The following is a 22,930-nucleotide window of genomic DNA, read 5'->3' on the forward strand; positions in this document are numbered from 1 at the left end:
GCAAAAAGCTTAGGCCTGTGTTTCTGGCCCTCCTCTAGGTGAACTGGGAGTGAGCTGAGAGCAAGCTGTAGCACCCCTCGGGAGTGTGGCTGAGTCCAGGACCAGAGACTCATTAAATTCCCAATTAGATCTCTCCACCTTTCAGTGACTCCTGTTTAAACCACTGAAGGAGCTAAGAAGCCTCGGATGTTCCCAGGCACGGCTACCAGGCACATTCTTCCTGGTTTATACCAGCTCCTCCACTGAGGTCAGGCATTTGCATTTTGAGGACTTTCTGGAGTGGTCAGGCTTGGGACTGAAGAGAACTTCTATGTCCCTCCCTCAGTCTCACTGGGTCCACTTTCCCGACAGCTCCTCTCTTACCATCCCTGTGAAGAACATCTTAATTTAAGTTTGTGTTTAGGGTTGGCGCTTCGAAAGAAGAGTTAGCATAATTTTAATTTATACTATCATAAATCCAATTTGCCAGTTCAGGCGGTTAATAACGTTGGCTGCTGGAACGGCATGCCCCTGTTGCCTCCCCGAGGGTCCGGCTGTTCCTCACTAGGGCAGGGAGGGATGAGTAACAAGGCAGAAGCTGCCACCATGGACCGGCACGTTGAGGGGGAGTTGTGGATCATCTGGGCTCTTGCAGGATGGAGGTCTGGTGAGAGCTGATGATGTTCAAGGTCTGAGGCACAGCGGGCTTCACATCAACCCAGCGGATTTATTTGCCACGCATCAGTCTGTTCCAAACTATGCCCTCAGCATGTGAAGTTTTGAAAATATTAAGCAAGAAATGCGAAGGTAGGAAAGGTAGCTGAGTTGTAACGGGCTTGTCAGGCAAGCATGAGGAGCTGAGTTTGGACCACTGGTACCCATGTAGAAACTAGGTGTGGTGGTGGTGTTCATCTGGGACCTCAGTACTGAATAGAGTAGTCAGAGACCACCAATACCAGGGCCTTGCTAGCCAGCTAATCCGAGAAAACAAATAGCATACAGGGTGGTGAAAAGCACTAATGGAAGACACCAATCACTGACCCCTGACCTCTGACCTCTGGCCTCCATATACACATCCACATTCACATGTGTATACCACACACTTACAAAAAAAAAGAGAGAGAGAGAAAGGGGGGGTTAAAGGAAGGGCAAAAAGTCAATACCATCGTGACATAGCCCAGGACCTACTGGTAGATCCCTAAGATGGGGTCAGGACTTCCTGGACAGAACCACCTCGCCCCACCCCATTCTGCATTCTGAGTTGACATCTAGAGAGCTGCACCTGTGGATAAAGATGATGCTTGACTACTTTGTTTCACTTGGGCAGCACATTTTATTGTTTAATTCTAGGGTCGAAAGCGATCGATAGATTGATGAAGGCCAAATGCCCTTGCAGTTGAGCAAAAGCACAGCAGAGCTTTCTTGACCAGAATGATGATGGCCTTGTGGACCATTGATTCATGTAGCCCTCCCTGAGTGTCTACACTGAGTAAGGTGTTTGCTCTTTCCCAGCCTGACCTCTCAGGGATCCAGGCTCAGTAAGCAAGCGTTCTCCGCAAGTAGGCACTAAACATTTCTTAAGGCTCTGTCTCTGACCGACATGATGGGTGTTCACACTCAGCAGCCTCAATGGATAGAACAGAAGCCTAAGCAGAGGGGTTGGATGCTAAGGGCTCCACAAAAGACTGTCAAGAGACGATCTACCAGTCAGTTGGTTGATTTGTACATATTATTCAGTGTCCTATGGTTGTATTACTCCCTCCCCAAGTCAGTCCATGAACCCTGTGCAGTGAAAAGCTCCATCAAAGGTTATTTCCACAATTTGAGACTCTCTGGGATCAGGGAAAGTCAGCTGCATTGGATGCGAAGGGGTTCAAGGCCTGGCCAAAGCAGGGAGAAAAAGAGTTTGGAAGACAAATCAGAAGAGGATTGTGGGGAAAATGGGTGGTGCTGTACAATGTCAGGGGCCAGTGACAGTGGAGGGGCCATTTGAGGCATCACCTGGCTCTGTCTCACATGAATAGACCCTGCAGGTTCTACTATGTTCACCTCTGAGCTTATCCCCCAGGGCTACTGTGGGGCTCTGGTAAGAAGAGAGAGACTGCCAACTCTCCAGGAGATCACAAAACAGTCAAGAGTTGGGGATGTGGGTTGGGAAGATAGCTATCATACAAGCACAAGAACCCAGTTTGATCCTCAGAACCCAAAAAAGCTGGGCATGGTGGTACCACTCAAAATTCCAGCACCAGGGAGGCAGAAACAGGTGGATCCTTGGGGCTCGTGGCCATGTGAATTCTAGACCGGTGAGAGACCCTGTCTTAAAAATAGATGACATCTGAGGAACAACACCAAAGGCTGCAGGCAGGCAGGCACTCACGCATGCACACATGCACTTGAGCACGCACGCGCGCGCGCACACACACACACACACACAAATAAAAGTAAAGAGTCCCACAAACAAACAAACTGAAGTTAGATATACTAGGGGTGTATCCTGGGTGGTAGAATGCTTGCCAAGCATGCACAAGACCACAAGACCGCAGGTTCAATCACCCAGGAAAACCCCCATTAAACCAGAGATGGTGTTAGACAAGACAAAGGTTGGGTAGGAGAGAAAAGTATCCAGAAATGGAAATGTGTAGCCGAGGCCAGCCCAACCATCCACTGAGGCGTTGGGCTGTCTATTGGAGGCCCAGACCCAGCTGCAGCCCTGCAGGCTTCTTAGCAATTAAAGCATTCCATCAATCACCTGGGCGGCTACCCACACCCTCCCAGGCAGGCTCCAGGGTACCTGTCTCTCCATAAACAAAATTCCACCACAGATAATGCAGACCCTCCTCTGCCTCCGTATATTGCTCTGACAGCAATCCCAGGGCTGAGAAATGGCACGTATAACTTTCTCCTTATTAGGCAATAAAATATCCAGAAGTGTTCCTGTACGCAGAGCAATTCCATATGTGTCAACTGCGGCTTCACAATAACCTGAAATTATTCTTGCCTTCCTCTCTGCCATAAACTGCATAAAACATGTACATTTTAAGTACAGACATTGGGAATACAGAATTCACTAACAATGATGCCTTTGCATGTACAGTGGGTTTAATTTAAAGTGAAAAACATTGACAATGGATCTAGCAGAACAAGACGAGTTTTCTTTCAGATTGCTGAGTGCTTAAGAGTTATCTACATTCAGTAACGTGCTCAGATTGTAAATTTACAGCGCTACAAATTCTGCTGTGTGTATATCCACCCGGCCACCAACCTGACCATGGGTCACCAGCATGTCCAGCCTAATAACACTGTGAAGCAATGTTCTCATAGACAACACTGAGCCAGCAGAAAGCCTTCTTCCCTCCCCTGGCTAACTTCATTGCCCCTCTCCTCTGCCTATCCAAGGCAAATGATTCCAATGTGATAATTAATTCTTCCTCCTCTTCAATTCCTCAAAAGATCCAGCTGTGCTTGCCTGCATCCGGATTCTTCTACTCCACGTAACATCTAGAGACTCATGAATCTGCTGTGCTCGTGCTAATATTTTCTCCTGTTGTTGTCCCTCAGTCTACTTAGCGCCCTAGAGTTGTGGCCGCTTTGTTCCTCTCTGTGGATTCTGAGAGTTTCTACTGCTGTGTGTCCTTGCTCTTTCTAAGTCTTGTCACTCTTGTTCAGATGGAATGATATCCCTCTGTGGAGAAGTGGAATTGGTAGGTTAAAGTATGGGCTGCAGAAGCCCCAACATCCCTATTGAAAGGACAAGACAGCCAACTCCTAGGCGTCTGGGGTCTTCCTTTATGTCTTTGTCACATAGACACATTTGTGGAGAGTGGACTTCTCTGACCAAGATGGCAGCCTCCTGGCAAGAACAGCATCACAGCTATGGTGCAGGAGGTTACTGTGAGTGATCCAAGATCCTCGCAGTTCTCTTCAACACAGGATGGATCATGACAGATACCCCAGAGCTGCCTAGAGTCTGCTGCTTGTCTCTAGCAACACCTAAAGATGTCAAGCTTTTTATTCCCCCCTGGGTACAGGAGAAAAGTCAGGCCAGGCCTAGCCTCATTCAGAGGAAAGCATGGCATATCTCTAGACCTTTGCAAAGGGCTGTGGCTTCCTTCTGTTCCCACAAAAGACATCCCATGCTTGTTTAAGAGCCATCAGTTGTGAAGTGAGGATGGTAATGGAGATGCCGCTAATCTCTTCTCAATTACTTAATGCCATTGGACTCACTCCCTCAAGCCATAGACAGTCCACGGAGGGGTGTTGTCTATGAGAACACCAGAGTCGAGTTTGTCTGAGCTCTCCCAGGTGGCCACCCGAAGAAGAAAGATGAAATGAGGCGGAGTGGGCTCCAGAAGGGAAGGTGAGTTTGTGGTGTTAGTGATATCAGATAAAACAAATCCAAATGTGGGAAGGGAACATCCATCTACATGGGTGTAGGTACGCCAGTTTGTCTGGTGGGACTTGAGAGGCTGATGGAGGGAAAGAAGCTGGCAGAGAGAGGATGATGTGGGGAGGGTGTGGCCTGCCTAAGGACTGAGGGCCAAGTCAGACAGGAGACTGGAAGTGTTGTCCAGATCAGAGTCTCCTGATAAGCAACCACAGACAGCACTTTCTTGCTCGTCAGTGGAGCGTTGCATGTGAGTGAATTGTGTATCCATGCAGACCACGTGTGAAGACTGCTGTGCTTCCTGTATGTAGCTCTATCTGATGCCCATCTGTCTGCACCTTGGTTTCCTCAGACAGCTTCCTGTTCAAGCAGAGGAGCCAGACTGGCTCCTGATGATGACCTGTGGCTGTGCGTGAAGAACAACCCTTCAGGGAGGTTGCTGCACGCCTGTGCTTTTTTGGTGTTTTCTGTGTCTGAGGACAAGTGTGAGGCATGGCATGGAGCAAATCCCAAAAGAGGAGTCCCCAAGTCCAAGGGCGCTCCACTCTGAGTTCAGGGAACACCACTGAGGCTCTCAGGAGCTCTTCTCTGCTCCCCTCTGCAGAAGTCAAAGACTGTTTCTCCCTCAGAGAGCACAGGGTGTGGTCAGCCTGAAGGATGCTTCAACTGCACCATCGGTGGCTCATTTGCACTGCTCTCATTATGAGGGGATCAGAGTACCCCTTCTTGTACTTTAACAGTCAGCTGTCATTTCCTTCCCTGTGACTTGACTGTTCTCGTCTTTGACATTGCCCAGTCATGCCCCTGGGTTCCTTATAGGAGGCCACAGGGAGTGGGCTTTCAGTGGGGTTGGGGAGTCCTATGAGAATCTGCAGGAGTCTTAGCCCCTGATACCAACTCTGCAAACAGTTCTCTATGCAATCTTTCTGAAACATTTGACCACTTTTAAGTGTGCCTTTCTTCTAGAAGAGAGGTTGGGTCAGGTCATCCTAAGAATTGATGTATCCTTGGTTATCACACAGACAGTGTGGCTGGCAGTTCGCTATCTCCTGAGAAGGAAATGGACCTGTGCTTCGGAAGAAAGAATTTAATTTAGATACTGTGGAGGACTTCCTGATGTCTCAGGATATTAAATTCCAGAATGAATGAGGCAGTCCAAGGCAGAATGTCTTTCTAATGCAAAGACCTTTGAAAGCAAGATGACTCATTTGTCTTCCTGGGAAATTGTCTAGTTCTTGCCATGAGATGGGAGTTGGAGCTAGTCTGGACTTGGGGTCTTTGCAGGGTTCCATGTGCGGCGGGCCCAGCTGTGCCCACGACCGTGGACTGGCTCTCCCATGTTCTAATCTCAAGACTTGGCTCATTGTGAATGTTAGAAGCAAGAGGCACTGTCGAGCCTAACTTAATGAATTACTGAAATCAGCATTATTGAAAAGATGAAGCACCGGGGGAAATGCTGATTTTAATCAATAGTTCAAATGAGCCCAAGAAAGATCATCAGAATTCAGCAAAGTCATAGAGAAAGTTGCCAACAGCTCTGTACACCTGGTCTTCCCAGGGCACAAAGTGTTCCGAGCAGGCAGTGAAGTGGTATCCTCTTGATAGAGCTCACCGATGGCTTCTCATCGTCATTATCAGCACATGAGTGGCAACGGTTAGTGTCCCTGACAACTCAAGGGCCAATGAGTAATGTTCATTCCTAATGCACAGGATGGCCTCTTGTTTTCCAGAACTCTAGACTATTGGCAATTGGAAGGAACTTGGATTATCTAATATGCCCTCCATGACTGGGGAAGAACCTTCCACAAGTCCTCAGAGGCTGTCTCCCAACCACCTCTGACCCTGAGGAGCTCCTGTAATATCTACCAAGCATCCTCAAGATGCTAATCCTCCTTCTTCCACCCGAGGAGCCTGTGATACGGTGGAAGGCAGATGTGACTCCTGCCCTCAGCAAGCTTGCAGTCTCCTGCAGGGAAACTATCAGGCAGTTCCAGCCCTGCTGACCCTGTAAGCAGCAGGCCCCAGGATGGCGGCAGGAAAGGGACATCAGGTCTTCAGAGTTGTTCCAGCAGTACATTTTCCTGGTACTGGCCAGGTCACCGTATCTTCCATGAGTGACCTTAAGAATTTCCTGGAGACTTTGTGCTTGGAGGAGCAAAGTGGACCATTGGGTGTATCACTTAGAGTCTAAGGCACTTGGGTACCTTCTTGGGGATCTTGAGATACACCCCCAGGACATCTGCAGCCTCCTTTATCATGAAGAAAGCCCAAAGGAGTAGGGAACAGAGATACCCCAGAGCCCACATCAAATTGATCTGTGGAGATCCAGGAAGGCCCAGGAACTGTGCTCAGCCAGGACTCTCTGTCTCTCTCTCTCTCTCTGTTTCTGTTTCCGTCTCTCTCTGTCTGTCTCTCTATCTCTCTGACTCTGTCTCTGTCTGTCTCTCTGCCTCTCCCCCCCTCTCTCTGTGCGTGCGTGCATGTGTGTGTGTGTGTGTGTGTGTGTGTGTGTGTGTGTGGCCTTGAGGCTGGGGGTTCCAGATTCAGTTAGGCTGGCCGGAAAGATCTTACATAAAGATCCTGTGCAAAGGGAAAAATACCATCATGCCTAGTATTCTTACTCGGTTCTGGGGCGTACCCTGGGGCTTATGCTTGTAACGGAAGAACTCGATCAACTGAGCCATCTCCAGCCTCCAGGGTTGTTTGGGGCCACAGCTGCAGGTGGTAGAAGTCCTGTGCTCAGGCCCAGGAAGCTAGAACACAGCAAGGAGCCTCCCTGGTCCTACAGAGATGTGTCTTTGTACTCTGGGGTGCAGATACAAGGTGGGGTGACTTTCTAGGGGGCTGTGCTGTAAAGCATTTGTCAACTCCCACTAGGCAGGAAAAGGACACAACACAGCTCTGACCCACCAGGTGCCCAGACGCTCAGCTCTACCTTTCTGATACCTGAAACCCACCCTCTCCCCTGAAAAGATGAGCCAGCCAATGAGTCTAGGTCTGGTGGCAGCAGATGCCTGCTGCAGTTAGCATGCCTGTTACAGCACTACTTGGTTTGCAGCCCTTTCTGTGGTCAAGGGTTTACTTTTGTGAGGAAAACATTAGGTACTTACATAAATCAATAAAGAGTGGTTATGATGGGGCTTAGTGGTGGTTGGGTGGTGGTACCACACAAACACCTGTGACCCAAACTTGTTTCCTCTTGTAAAGCCAACGTCATCCTGCAGCTCCTGAGGAGAGAGAAACAAATTGTTCCCGGAAGACTTCTCCATGATTTATTGATCAGTGTTTTGGAAACCGAATTAATTGCAAAATGTTCTATTGAGTAGCTCACTTCCAGCACTAAAGATTCTGGCACAGGGAGGTTGGGAGAATGCGACAGGGGCATCTCTCAGAGTGGTCTCTTCCGGAAAGAAACAGAGCCCACGCACTGGGGGCTGATGCCTGATGGGCTGATGGGTCACATGCTTGTCTGCACAAACCAAGCTGTCTGAGTTACCAAGAGATCAGAATAGGAACAAGACTGCAACCATGCTGTGTGCTCCTGTGTGTGTGTGTGTGCGTGTGTGCGTGTGTGTGTGTGTGTGTGTGTGTGTGTGCCTGCATGCCTACATCTGTCTGTCTGCACAAGACTTGTGCGTGCTGGGAAAGGGGTTCTCTGTTTGCCCACAACTGGAGTCCAGCAACTAATCAGAATGGCTCAATCACTGCTCCTCAGAGGGCAGGATCTTCTTAGGCCAACAATGAGGGGCCTTTTTTCAGCAGGATTGAGAACCTATGATCAAATTTGTGTTGAATGGTCCCCCGTGCTCCCAAGCCTCCCTGCTTTGCCCTCATCCAGCCTTCAGATCTCTTTCTCTGGTAGAGCCTACCATACTCCATTCCTGTTGACTTCAAAGGCCTGTTTCTTAGGACAGGTTTCAGCCTTTCATATGGCCCTCCATGTGTGGGTTCTCAGCCGAGACTAAGACCTCAAGCCTGGACATTGTTCTGGCTCCTGGAACTTCCTGCAACTCCAACAAGATGTTGACCCAACTTTTTTCCATGCACATATATCCTCTATCACACTGACCCCAGGAGAAGAAGTAAATCAAGTTCCTAGTATCCTGAAGTGGATTTTCCCATGACCAAGGATTAGAATATGCAGGGCAAGCAACAATCTAAGCCCCCAGTGTACTCATCCCCTCCTGGGTGGTTGTATATAAAACCTCATTTTAGAGTACAGAGCAAGCTTAAGGGATCCAGGAAACAGACTCCTGGGGCGAACATTGCATATGCAGGCCTGGTTAGCTGCAACCAGCAGTGTGGCAGTGTTCCCTAGAAGTAGCCAATTCTGGGTCTTCTTACCCCCACAGGCTTTCTGGAAGACTTCCTTTAGCTGATCCAGTTGTCCCATGGAATGGGGCTGTCATTGCAGCCCTAGAGTCACAGTGGCAGTGCAGGTGCCCAGACTTTGTTGAAACATCTCTTAGCTTCACATCGTGCCAGAAGATCTTTTGTAGAGGATGTTCTGGTGTTCTTAGGAATGCTTCCGGCAAGGTTAAGAAGTCACCTCACCCCTCCCACACCACTTCCCAGCTCAGAAGGAATCATCTTCCTACCAGTGACTGCTTTCCTATCCCTGGGATCAGTAGTCAGAGATGCTATGGCATGACTCTTCCTGGGGAAATAGTAAGAAATCTATTTTCCAGGCAGACCGTGTGTGCCTGTAATCCCTGTACTCAGGAGGCAGAAGCAAGTGGCTCTCTGTGAGTTTGATGTCATCCAGATCTATATAACAAGGTCCAGGCCAGCTAGAATACTATGTAAAACCCCTTGCCTCGAAAGAAAGAGAGAAAGAGAGAAAGAAAGAGAGAGAAAGAAAGAATGAAAGGAAGAAAGAAAGAAAGAAAGAAAGAAAGAAAGAAAGAAAGAAAGAAAGAAAGAAGGAAAGGAAATTGATTTACTCAGAGAAGGACCAGAAGAAGGGGTTTTGTCCAATTCCAACCTTGTGAGCCAATGAGTTTAGTGGAGTTACTTACATAATTAAGAACATCTCATAGGCAGCTACACTCAGAAGTCCCTCCCTGATGGCTATTTACCTCTTACACATCCTTGTGAGATCCTCTGAAAGCTTCCTGAGAGTCTGTGAGCTGCCCTCCACCTCCACAAGGATCTTGTGAGGGCCTCCTGAAGGTCATCATAGCCACTCTGCTTCAAGACAGCCGTGGACACATCCAACCTGGAGGAAACAGTCACACGCCAGAGAGAGATGGAGGAGAGAAGCCTAAAGAGGAGACTAAATGACATGGGGTTGCCGATGCGGCAGACACGTGGTCATCAGCCCCTTTTGTTTCTGTCCTAAGCAGTACTAGAGATGGTGGGGCAAACACGGGTGATACCCCAGCACACCCTCACACAAAACAGAGTGCAGGGAAAACCAGCACCTTGGCTAGCTTACAAATGGAGAACCAGATTCAGGTTGAGTGTATGCCTCGGTGGCCATGAGAAGGCCACGGGTCACACACAAAGGACACTGGTACAGTCAGAACAAATGAACTGTCCTCTCTGAGAAGGACAGCGGCAGGTGTCAGTGGCCGTTCATTCGTGAAGCTGGGCTTTGGCCCATCAGATTCAGAAAGAGGTGGATACTCTGAGGACTTCGACTCTGTTAAGTTATCTTCAGAAAGCGCACATCTCCCTTGGGATGTGAATTACATTCCGGTGAGCTTTCTGGAGAGTTGTGTGCTCTTTCCTTTAGCACAGTGGATAACGGCAGTTTATCTCCATTGTTAGAGCCATCCAGGTACCTCGGTGGCCACCATATGCTCTCTCAGACCAAGATCTGTGCACTGTGGAAAATTCTGTATACTTCTTTCTTTCTACCTGCACCGTCCTCGGGCCTCCTTCCCTATGTGAGGAGATCTTAAAATTTGTTCAGCTCTCAAGATTCTGCCTCCACAGCTGGTATTACCGCACCACAAATCGTCACCAAACCCATATGTATCTCACAGACCCAAACAGTGGGACTCTCTACAGAGAGTCATCGGGGAAGCAGGTTCAGAGCGGGTCTTGCCTTTTCTTCTCTCTTCTTTGTTCTCTGTGGCTGTTTTACTTTGCTTTTTTAGTATTTACTTTCACTATTTTTAATTGTACACCTATGGGAGAAGGGTATCAGCGTGAGTACAGGTGCCCTCAGAGTCCAGAAACAGGTATCTAACTCCCTCGAGCTGGAGTCACAGGCTGTTCTGAGCTGTCCGCTGTAAGCTGGATAGGAACCTAATTTGTGTCCTCTACGAGCACAATCAGTACTTTCAACCGCGGAGCCATCGTCAGCCCACTACAGCTTCTTTTCGCCTTTTAAATGTTAATTAGTTATCAAGTCCCCCAAATCTGACATGGTTCCAAAAGTTAACAGTGAAGTCTTGCTGAGGCCTGGAGAAAGAAAAAAGAAAACACAACACAAGCTGACTTAAGTCCACCCCAGATATTATTAGATCATGGATCTGAAACTCCAAGCGGTAGACTTCCTTCGGACATGGACGGACCTAGGTGTTCCAGTGTCATTGACAGGACTCTGGGAGGAAAACAGATGCAGAATCAGCTCTGCTAGAGTAATCCGGTCACATGCCCATCCCTCAACCAATCGTGTGCTCAAGACCGTGCAAGCTGATCCAGAGACAGGCTGCAAGGCCTACCAGGTCCTGTGCAGAGCTCAGGGAAGTGTGTGCTGAGCTACCTTCACAGAGTCCTGTGCAAACCATGACACTGTCTGCAGACAATGAAGAGGGGCACAGAGCCATTTACGTCACCTGCCCAAAGGCACAGTAAAAAGGTTGAGGGGATGACTCCAGCCCTGACAGAGAGCCTTGTATCATTCTCCATCCTTAGTGTTTTCTCGCTTTCTTCTGTTCATGGCTCCCCAAGAGAGCACACAGCCACACACAGTAGGTCTGAAAATACTTCACAGTCAAGTGCTTGGGTGACTGTTTATTTACCCAGGTTTGCAAGACCTGCGGATAAAGCCCAATGGAAAAACACATCAATTTTTCTCCTGCAAATTATTTTTGTTAATAAATGATATATAAGTTTATGCATCCTAATTAACCAAAAATTATTTATTATAGCAATTAAAGTGAAGTCATGCAAATGACTGCAATTTTAAGTTCTTGACAATGTGATAAAGTCTGTTCATGTGTGTGTGCCTGCCTTGCCGAATCCCCTTGAAACCCAGCCAACATCCCTCAAAACCTGTAGTCAAAGGGTCTGGGGAGCCAAGTCTCCTGGGGATGCTCTCAAGGATACCCCAAACCTTTTTAGGGAGGGAATGAGCATCTTGTGATGCAGGAACACAAAGCCACTAGACCCACAGCCTGTCCAGAAAGAGAGGGTGGGGAACCATGGCTCTACACTATGGACACCTCAGCAGGGGCTGGGATCTTGCTGCCTTCTGCACTTACTGCCCACGCTTTATCCTTTGACTTGTAAGGTCAACTTTAAATGTCCCCTCTTTGCATGCCAGTGTTTATTCATTTGTCTGTGCAATCATCCATCTGTCCAGTCATTCCACCCAGCTGCCCGTCCATTCATCCATCCACTGACCATCCATCCACTGACCATCCATCCATCTATCTGTCAACCGTTTATCCATCATCTATACATACAAACTGTCTTAGTCGGGGCTTCTATTCCTGCACAAGCATCATAATCAGGAAGCAAGCTAGGGAGGATAGGGTTTATTCAGCTTACACTTCCACATTGCTATTCATCCCCAAAGGAAGTCAGGACTGGAACTCAAGCAGGTCAGGAAGCAGGAGCTGATGCAGAGGTCACAGAGAGGTGTTACTTACTGGCTTGCTTCCCCTGGCTTGCTCAGCTTGCTTTCTTATAGAACCCAAGACTACCAGCCCAGAGATGGCACCACCCACAATGGGCTCCCACCCGTGTTCACTAATTGAGAAAATGCCTTACAGCTGAATCTCATGGAGGCATTTCCTCAAGAGAGGCTCCTTTCTCTGTGATAACTCCAGCTTGTGTCAAGTTGACACACCAAACCAGCCAATACATACACATACATACATACATACATACATACATACATACATACATACATACACCATACACCTGCCCCATCCATCTACACACATACATTCTATATTTCCAAGCACTCATTTATCCATTCATCCATCTTTTTTCATTCTCTTTTCCATCCAAAACTCACCCCCCACCTATCATCCATCCATATATTCACTTCTCCATCCATCCATCCAATCATCCATCCATCCATCTAGCTACCCATCTATCCACTCATCCATCCATCTACCCATCCATCCATCCATCTATCCCTTCATCCATTCTTCCTCATATACATACATCCTACCAACAAACCCATCCACCCCACCCATCTGTACTATGTCAGCTTTCTTGGGAGCATAATTGTAGCTGACCTTTTGCTACTCTATGGGTTCTTCTTTCTTCCACCCTTTTTCACTCCTTTTCCCCTACCCTTTCAACCCCCTAATACTAGGTAAGAGAGGAAAAAGATCCATGAATAAAGTCAGGGGTTGGAAGAGGGCGACATTATCATTAGACTATTTCCTGCTGGTTAGGGGCATCAAGGTCCTTAGGGCAAGTTTGATCTTCGCCATCAGGATATTTAATTTCTTCTTGTTGTTATTTCTTCTTTGCTCACAACTACTTAACAAACTACAACTAGCAATGCATCCTGCCTCTCAGGGCCCTAACATTTATGTACCCTCTAAAAAGTCCCCAGAATTCCAAACATCACACGACCACGTAAACTGTCTGCAGCTGGCAAAATCACACCTTTGCCAGAGCACAAGGCAAATCACTGTCAGTGCTGTGGACAATCTGAAGCAGACTCGTATCGCACTCCTGGGATTAAAAATGGAAACATATTCTTACAAGATCTCTGTGCTTTATAAAGAAACTGAAGTTCTCATTACACATAATGACTATTGATAGATTGCTAAGAGGCTCCCAAGTTACACGGGCAGCCAAGAACTAGGGGAAAGAGCACACGCTGTCCCCTGGAGAGTGGTGCCTCCTTGCCTAGGCCCATAAAGATCGCCATGGCAACTGGGAAGAGAGTTGATCCCTTCCCTATGTGGAAAAACGAAGGTGGAAGAATGGAATGGAAGAAAGATGTAGACAGAGAGAAACGAAAGGCCTTTTAGAGAAATGGGGCCATGAATCAAGTGAATGAACCTGGGCGAGCTTTGTGTTTCATCACGTGTCCCTGTGGGTGGAGCCTGGAGTGCGTAGCAGTAGTGGATAAATGTTAAATTATAATTTCTAGAAGACAGCAATAATTTTCCAGCCAAGTATTGCATAGGGTATACTTTTAAAAATCCGTTGTTCATTTAAAATTCAAACTTAATTAAACTCTGTTTCCTCTCTTTCCTTTTCCTCCCTCCCACCCTTGTTTCCTCCCTCTTCAGCCCTAAGGCGGCCACAGATGAACCCAGATACTCCCTCTTAAGTATCTGGGTGGCCTGGACTGGGTGGCTTGACCCCTTTGGGGCTGACCTTTGCCCCTTGTACAATGTGTATAATGCCAATGTCCCACGGTGACTGGGCCTATTGCACGGGACTCTAGGGCACCACAAGGGGCTTAGGGGCTGTGGACTGCAGGGCACAGGCTTCTGCCAGGAACAGGTTGTACTTAACTTCAATATGCCTGTGGGATATTGGGACCTCAGGGCCAATCACAAGCCGTTGTCTGTCCGGGGATGTCCGCAGAATGAGACAGGAAGTGCTTGCATGTGTGATCCAGTGTGGGACAAGCACTGTGCAGATATCCAGCCTGACAGGTTCAGGATCATCCCGTTGGTTTTCAAGCTATTCTGACCCCAGTTTCTTCTTCTCAGGACCAACTCACCCTCATTCACCCCTTCAGTGACTGTATCTGCCAATGGTCCTGGTGAGCATTGTGGGTGGGAGATAGAAACTTGTCGTTTTTTAAAGGGCACCTCAAGCAGCCATGTTAAAACTGGGCCATAAGACAGATTTGAACTTGAACTTGACCAGCGACAGTCTGAGTAGCACGTGTTTACCTGTGGGTAGCTCACTGATGCCCTCGGAGCCCTTGTCTGCTGCTCTGAAATTGGTAGCCACCTCTAAGGCTCAGCAGAACCAATTGCCGTGAAAAAAGTCACCTTAGCCACCAAAGGACCCATCAGAGTCATCACTGTCACAGATGCATGGAGCAACTGTCCAGTGCTGAGAGCTCCCATGCCCATAGGGGTGGGCTTTGTCTGCAGATCTTCCTAACATTTATAGAGTCAGAGGAACAAGAGACAAGACTCTAAAATGTACCCGGGTAGTAATTTGGTCACCAGCTTGTTGCTTGGTTCAAAACAATGACCCACCTGCAGTATCCAAGGGAGGTCAGGATAATATGTGACTGATACATCCACTGAGAGTCTCTGACCTATCCAGCTCTACAGGACTCCATCAGCAGGGGCTGGTGAGTCACCTATAAGAGATAAAGCCCAACTTCAAACTCATCCCGCCCTTGTGTGTGGCTATCCCCGATAGCCACAAGATGGCTGCCACAGCTCTAAGTTCTTAACACAAGCTTTTTCTGTTCATGAAATTACTTTTATATGGAGAAATGATCTCTTCCAGAAGATGTAGTTAGTTGGTTAGTGTCCTAGCTAAGGTTTCCATTACTGTGAAGAGACATCACACGACTAAAGCAAGTCTTATAAAGGCAAACATTTAATAGGGGCCGGCTTACAGGTTCATAGGTTCGGTCCATGATCATCATGGTAGGAAGCATGGCAGCATCCAGGCAGGCAGGGTGCTGGAGGAGCTGAGAGTTCTACAGCTTGTTATGAAGGCAAACAGAAGACTACTCTCTTCCAGTCACCTAGCAAGAGGGTCTCAAAGCCTACCCCAATCGTGACACACTTCCTCCAACAAGGCCACACCTAGTATAAAGCCACACCTCCTCATAGTGTCACTCTCTGGGATAAGCATATTCAAAACATCACAGTTAGTGTTAGTTGTCAAACTGACAGAATCTAGAATCAGGTGAGATGTGGGGCTCCAGGTATGTCTGTGGAGGATTCTCCTGATTGAGTTAATTGGTTAAGGAAGACCTGTCCACTGTGGGTGATGCCATTCCCTAGCCAGAATCCTGGGCTGTGTAAATGAAGCAAGAGCTGCCCCACCAGGACCTACTTCACAGGCGACTGATCCTCTGATTTACAGCCAACCCTTGCAGCATCCCTGCCCCACCATAAGACCCAGGAAAGCAAGTATCCTTAAGAACTTAAAAAAAATCTTTATTATTATTATATGATGTAGGAATGCCACGGTGCATGTGAGGAAGTCAGAGGAACTTCAGTCGATTCTCTCCTTCCTCCTTTACGGAGGGGAGTGGGGTTTACAAAACTTGAACTCAGGTTTGCGTGGCAATCACTTCTACCCACTGAATCGTCTCGCCAGTCTTGGTATCCACTTGTATTTCTGCCTTGCCAGGCACACAAAGAGGCAGAGACTGACAGAGACAGAAAGACAGAAAGATAGACAAATAGATGGAGAGAGAGAGAGAGAGAGAGAGAGAGAGAGAGAAGCAGAGAGAGAGAGAGAGAGAGAGAGAGAGAGAGAGAAAGTGAGAGAGAGAGCACGTGTGCAGTCACACATCTCTTCCTGCTCTGGGCCTCATCCTACAATAAGGGAAACCAATCAGTCTCTACCTACACAGAAAAATGCCTCCTTTCTCTCTCTGCTGGGAAACATGTCTGCCCTCTCTTCCTGCACGGCACTCAGCCTGAAAAAACCAGCTCTGTTGAGCAACCCGCAGCAGGTGTTACACCAGGCAGAACTCCCAGCCTCTCTTCGTCTCGGAGGAAAACCTCTAGAGATTTCTGTCTCTGCACAGAGGCTCTCACCCCACTGTGTCCTGCTGACACATGGAGACCCCTCACTCACACCAGGTTTAAAACTCCTTGTGTGTGTGCTTCACGTGCCTGGGCCTGTGTGGAGGCAGAAAGCTTCTCTGTCCTTCTGTCTGTCTCTCTTGCTATTTCTCTGTCTCCATCTCTGTGTCTCAGCTCTGGCTTTGTCTCCATTTCTGTCTTTGCTCCTATTTCTGCCTCTACCCCTCTCTGTGTTTTTTTTGCCCCTCTTGGTCTCTGTTCATCTCTCTGTCTCTGTGTGTCTCCTCTGTCTCTGTGTCTTTGTGCCTGTGTCTCTCTGTCTATTTCTGTGGGTTTCTCTGCCTTTGTCTCTATCTGTCTTTTTGTCCTTGTCTCTGACTATCTCTGTGTCTCTGGTTTTATTTTTTTTGTTGTTGTTGTTTTGTTTTTTTACTGTCTCTCACTCTTGTTTTCCCCTGCCCCTCATCCTTGTAGACATCCAACAGGTCAGTCTCCCCATCTCAGACTTTGCTGACAGTGGACAAGCTGGGCTTCCGTATCTGCAGCCGTGGTTTTCAATTTGTGGGTCATGACAAATCAGATATTTACATTACAATTATAACAGTAGCAAAATTGCAGTTACAAAGTACCAACAACAATAATCTTATGGTTGGGGATCCCCACAACATGAGGAACTGTATTAAAGGGTTGCAGTATAACGAAGGTTGAGAACCACCACTCTGCAGGATAGAGCCCTGAAATCAGTTGTTGTCTTGGGTCCCCTCAGAGACTGGGCAGGCTTTGGTCTCCATCCTCTCTCCTTGGGGTGTGGCCCAGCACCATTTCACACAGTTGTGCTGAGCTAGAGACCCTCTGACCTGGGTTGTTTGTGTCTCTGAGCACAGGAAGATTATGTGTACTTCAGTCCTCAAGCCAGCATAGACACTCAGGAAGAGGCTTCCTTTCTACACAGGTACAGACTAGAGCCTCAGCTCTTTCCTGTGTCTGGAGTCAGGACATAGGCCACTCTTCTACACACTCAGGAGCTGTGTGTTGTGAGTGTTCAAGGGGAAAGGGTATGCTTGAGTCTGTCTCCCTGATATCTCATTACATTTCAGCCAAGGTGAAAAAGAAATAAAGCAGTCATACACACGCACGTGTTCACACACACATGTGCATAGCAGAGAGGCAGGAGTATTAATTGCCCTCACCCTCAGTGAGATCCTTATCAAGCCCTGGAAGTGCTTCTCTGTTACAGAAAATTGTAGTGTGTGTGTGTGTGTTGTGAGTGTGGTGTGTATGTGTAAGCATGTGCGCACAGGAGAGTGTATGTATGTGAGAGACTGTGTGTATGTGAGAGTGTGTGTGCCTGTGTGTGTATGCCTGTGTGTGTATTCAGGATGACAGTTCCTCCTGCCTTTGACAGGACACTTGAGAAAGCACAGGTCAGATGTCAGATGAGCAGAGACACACATGAGCATGCACAAGTCTCTCAGCTTCATTGCCTGAAAGGCCACATCTCAGCTCACGGAAAATTTTATGTTTGCAGCTGAAAAACAACCTGTCTCTCAGGGATGTCTGTTCAGGTCCTGTCAACACCCGTCCTACACCAGAGGAAAAAAGCCTGCTCATCTGCCTTCTCACCCTCCCATGGGAGTGTGTGTGTGTGTGTGTGTGAGAGAGAGAGAGAGAGAGAGAGAGAGCATGTTCGTGTGCAAGAGAGTGTGTGTGTGCAAGAGAAAGAGTATGTGTGTGCAAGAGGCAGTGTGTATGTGTGTGTTGCTCATGGATACAAGCAGAAAAAACTATCCATTTGTCTCTGTCCTCTCACAGGCATGAGATGTGTGTTTCTCCAGGTTGAAAACCACCCACGTTCACAAACTCCTCTACTCTCTCTGTAATCCTGCACACTTAACAGCCCACATCTGTCTCTGGAGTTCCTGCGTCTATCCAGGCAGAAAATGGCCCCACAGTCTGAACATGTCTGAAGCCCTCTGTCACGAGGCAGAATAAACCACCGGCACATACACAGAGGCCAACAATCTGCCAGGCTTACTTCAAGAACATCGTGCATGTGTGTATCTGCTTCCCCCCTCCCCTGTGCTCACGGGTATGCACAACGCACAGTCACAAACACTCTGAGAGAAATGTCCCTCTGCCCATCAAGCGTGGCCAGTTAAAAATGGACCCTCTTTCAATTCTCAGCTCCTAAGAATCTCTAGGAGTGTTTGCAGAAACACCTCTCCCTCCTGAACCGCTTGACTGGAGCCCTTCGGTGCTGGGGGATGCAGGGCCACCCTCATGCAGAGCAGGGCTTAAGAGCGGCAGCCCCCACCTCACTCCCTTCCCACACCTGACATTTGTGTGTGTGTGTGTGTGTGTGTGTGTGTGTGTGTGTGTGTGTGTGTGTGTGAAGAACTGTTCCTTGGTGGTCTCTTTTTTGCAAACCAAACACTGTCTTTTCCTAGGCAGAAAATCTGTTTCTTTATCTCTCTGTACCTTCATCTCTGTCTCTCACACACTCAAGGAAGTGAAGGCTCTTGTGAGAGAGGCAGGCCGCTGGGGCGGGGCTGGGGGACAATGAGGCTCAGGTTTTGAATCACTGGATAATGTGGGTCTCCAGGCAAAAGTGATTCCCTTTCTCGTTCATAAAAGCCCCTCTGGGAGGTTAGCCGTTAGGGCAAAAAAGTCACACACATACACACACACACACACACACACACACACACACACAGGCGACAGGGCGAAGGGAGGGGGAGAGAATTATGTCTGTGCTGTGGTTGTGATTTAAAAAAAAAAAAAAGAAGTCTGTGTTGAGCTTACTCCCGCAATATAGGAAATACATTATTTTTCAAGAAAGGAAAAAATACCCAACATACATGTGTGCACACACAAAGCAGACATGTGACTGCTCTCCGATTGTGGGACCTGGAGAATAAAACAGAGCCCGTGTCTCGTGTCTTGGCTTGCAGAGGTTTAAAAGACGTTCATCTCGGGCCCCAAAACAAAAATTTCCATTTTCACTCAGAAATTCACTTTTTAAAAAAATCACCATGCAGAACAGATCGTCTCCGTGAGATTAAAAAAAAAAAAGCCCATTTTCCCACACCCCCCTCCACAGACGGGGAGTGTGCACCGGGGAGCAGGCACTGCCGTGTGTCCGACCCCCTCTTGCTACAGGCAGAAAAACAAGCACTGCTTGTCTGTACAGGAAAACGCATACGCAGAGCCTGTGCCAATGCAGCACGTATGGCCTCAACGCATTCACACACATGTGTGTGCTTAGGCAGTCAGTCTGTGTCCTCGTCGTTGCGTGGACCCCACTAAAAGAGCTGAACTTTGTAATTCCCGGCTCACCGGGCACACAGTGTCTTCCCAGGCAGAACAAATTTTGTGGTTGTTTGTTTTGCTTTTTTACCTTCCTCAGAAAAATCTCCCTCTAAAGCTTTTCATCACAAAAGGACAAAATAACTCTCCTTCGCCCCCCCCCAAATAACACACATGAGCTGTGAACACACGAACCTGGCATGTGTGCTTATGTGTGTTTTTAACCAAAACATGTCATTCCGAATCTGTCTCCCATGAAAATAAAATAAAAAACAAAACCAAGAAACCAGAAAAGTACTGTTTTTTAAATGAGGGGGAAAAAATCTTTCACCGTTCTGTCTCTCTGTTGTCTCTCTCATCACACACACACACACACACACACACACACACACACACACACACACACACACACACACATCCTATTCAGGTCTCTATCGACCCCCTGCCCTCTCATTAATTGCACAGTTCCGGAGAAACTGACCAAGAATGCATTGCGTGTGTGTGTGTGTGTGTGTGTGTGTGTGTGTGTGTGTGTGTGTGTATCTAGGCAGAAAATGTCCTCTTGGGAACATTTCCTCTACTGCAGCCAAGAAACACACACCAACTTGGAAAAACACACGTACACACTCCGTCTCCAGCTCCAGCATTTTATGTGTGTGCAAGGATACATGAAATGTGTTGGTTTGCCTCTCCCTGCACATAAGAAAATGTGCAAATGGGTGTGTGTGTGTGTGTGCACGTGCCTGTGTGTGTCCTTGAAGAAAATTGATCTTCCTCTCTCCCTGTCACTCTCTCCCTCTGGTGAAAAAAATCATGGTTTATTGCCCCCTGCCACAGGCAGTCTAGGGCAGGCAGGAGCTGTGAGGAGCTGCTTTAACCCTTAGCTGGGACTAGAAGCCCGAAAAATTCCAGGTCTGAGCAGTCAGAAGGAGGGGAAGGGGGCGTGGGTCTCTCCCAGTTTCCTAACAGACACATAGGTTTTGCACACCCCATTCCCACCCTGCCACACACACACATCCACGGTCTATGTGTAACTGCGTGTCTCTCTCGCACAGACATCTTTTTCTCTCCGACTGAAAAATATACTGCGTCATTGTCCAGGCCCAAAGCCTGTGCTACAGTACACCGGTGAGCAGTGACCTTCCTAGCACAAGGGCACTGCAGCACATCTCCCTGGAGCCCTGACTACACACCCCCTAACAGTACTGGACCCCGAAGGGCGGGGGCGGGGGGGTCTGTGTCAAGGAGACCACTGGAGCATGGTAGGTACCCTAAGGATCCCTCCCTGCTAGATGCCACTGCGGAAGAAAAACAGGAACTCTCCCACCACACATCTCCCTTCCACTGCAGTGCGGCTAGGCTCAGATTCACCCAGTTCAGTACTCCCCAGGAACGATGGGCTGTCACCAGGACTGACAAGTTGGGGAAGGGGTCTCAGCCTGGCTCGGGTGGGGTCCTCACAAACCTTCCCCTTCCTCTCAGACCCCCCCAGCATCTGGCTTCTCTGGGGGGTGATGCTGTCAGTCACAACTTTTGCACCAGACCGGGACTGAGAGACAGGCAGAGAGGGTCTGCAATCCCAACGGTGTGCGCCGCCCCCACTCGCCTCGCTCACTCGCTGAACAACAGCGCATTCACGTGGCCGCCAGGGTAACTGCAACCAGGCAGTCAGCCTCAGGCAAGCTTTTCTTTGAGATAACTGTCCTCTCATCCTAAGGGCCGCCAGTTCGCCAGTTCGGAGCCCTTCGGAGCCAGTTCGCCAGTTCGGAGCCGCGTTCCCTGCAGTTCTTCCTGGGAATCTCTTTCTGCGGCTGTAACGGATTTTTCCTGAAACTTCTATCAGCCTTTCCTTTTGCTGTCAACCAGGCCCTATCTCTCGGGGCTCAGTCTCCCTGAGACACTCAAGAAAACAGGCTTGTTGCTCATCTCAAGTCCTGACGTTTTGGGGGGGGGGGTAAGACTTCCAGCTAATGGTCTAACATGTCTGTCTAACGCATTTGCCCCGCCCTGATGCCCACCCCACACCAAGAGCCCAACCTCGATGATTTACAAGGGAAGCCAATAGTGGGTACACAGACTAGTCTCTATTTCTCTGCTTTCCCGTTACCTGAGTAAGGGAGCAAGCCATTTGCCTTCCTGAGCCTCGGCTTCCCCATCTCTACACGGAAGGGGCTCTCTAACGGTGAACAGGGAGCACTGCTGTAAAGGGGCTCCTTGAAGGCAGACAGGAAGAGATGCAAAAGACACACAGGAAGAAGCCAGAGCAAGACACAAGTCCCAAGACAGGACTTCACTGACCTCCTTCCTCCAACCAGGTCCCACCTCCAGCCTTTGAGCACCTCCCAACAACGCTGTCATATTGTGGGTTCATCAAGGCATGGGTTCTCTTAATCCTGAACCCGTGTAACCTGTCTTTGGAAGCACCATCATAGATCCCCCCCCCAGAGGTGAGCTACCACAGACCTCAACCACATGGACAATGTCAAGGGTCACAGCTGGGTTCATTTGGCTACAAAAACAGAACGTTGTCTGCTTCAGCAATGGTTGTGTGCCCACTGTATTCTGCAGCAACGACTGAGTGCCTACTGTATCCTGGGTCCATGCTCCATCCTGAAATCACAACCACAGTCCTGACTTGGGTCCTCAGAGACTCTTTGTATCTGTGATGTCCCTGCACCGGTTACAGCTGTCACACAAGACAGTGTGTGCCTTTGCCTTGTTTCTTATCCTTTTTTTTTTCTACTTCTTTGCCCAGTTGGGTGCCCGCCTGCCCCCCCTTGTGTCTGACTTCTGACAGGTGTGTGCGAATGCATTTATTTATTGAATGCACTGCATGGGGTTTTGTTTCTAATGTTCTTTAATTTAGAAGTTCATGAATGTGCATTGAACTTCTTCATACATAACATTTATTTGTTTTTGACAGATGGTGCCTGGGTGGAAAAAAATTATGTTTTTCGAATCCAGGGTTTGTTTGGGGGGGGGCTCTAATAATGCCTCCCAGAACAAGGCTGAAGTTCTGTTGGTTATAATTATGTAGGGCTTGTTTTAATTATCCATGAATATGCTCGGAATACCACCTAGGAAGCTAGGATGGGGTGGGGGTGGCACGCCGGTGACATGGGTACATGCTGTTTCGATTCGAGGGCAGGGTGGTACTCGGAACTGGGAGTGAATGGAGGGTCTGTGGTGACGGAAGCAGGCGGGAGACATGGGGGGGGATATCTCCAACTTCACTCCTTCAGGCGGTGAGAAATATCCCCAAACCTCACCTTTGGTTTAACCAGATCCATCAGCTTGCTGTCAATAAAAGCAAAGCCGAAAAGGTCACGATTGCTCACTGCCAACCAAGTAACCTCGGTGCACCAGGTTCAGGCAT

Source organism: Rattus norvegicus, chromosome 3, assembly GCF_036323735.1.
Source record: "Rattus norvegicus strain BN/NHsdMcwi chromosome 3, GRCr8, whole genome shotgun sequence".
In the NCBI taxonomy this organism is placed as follows: domain Eukaryota; kingdom Metazoa; phylum Chordata; class Mammalia; order Rodentia; family Muridae; genus Rattus; species Rattus norvegicus.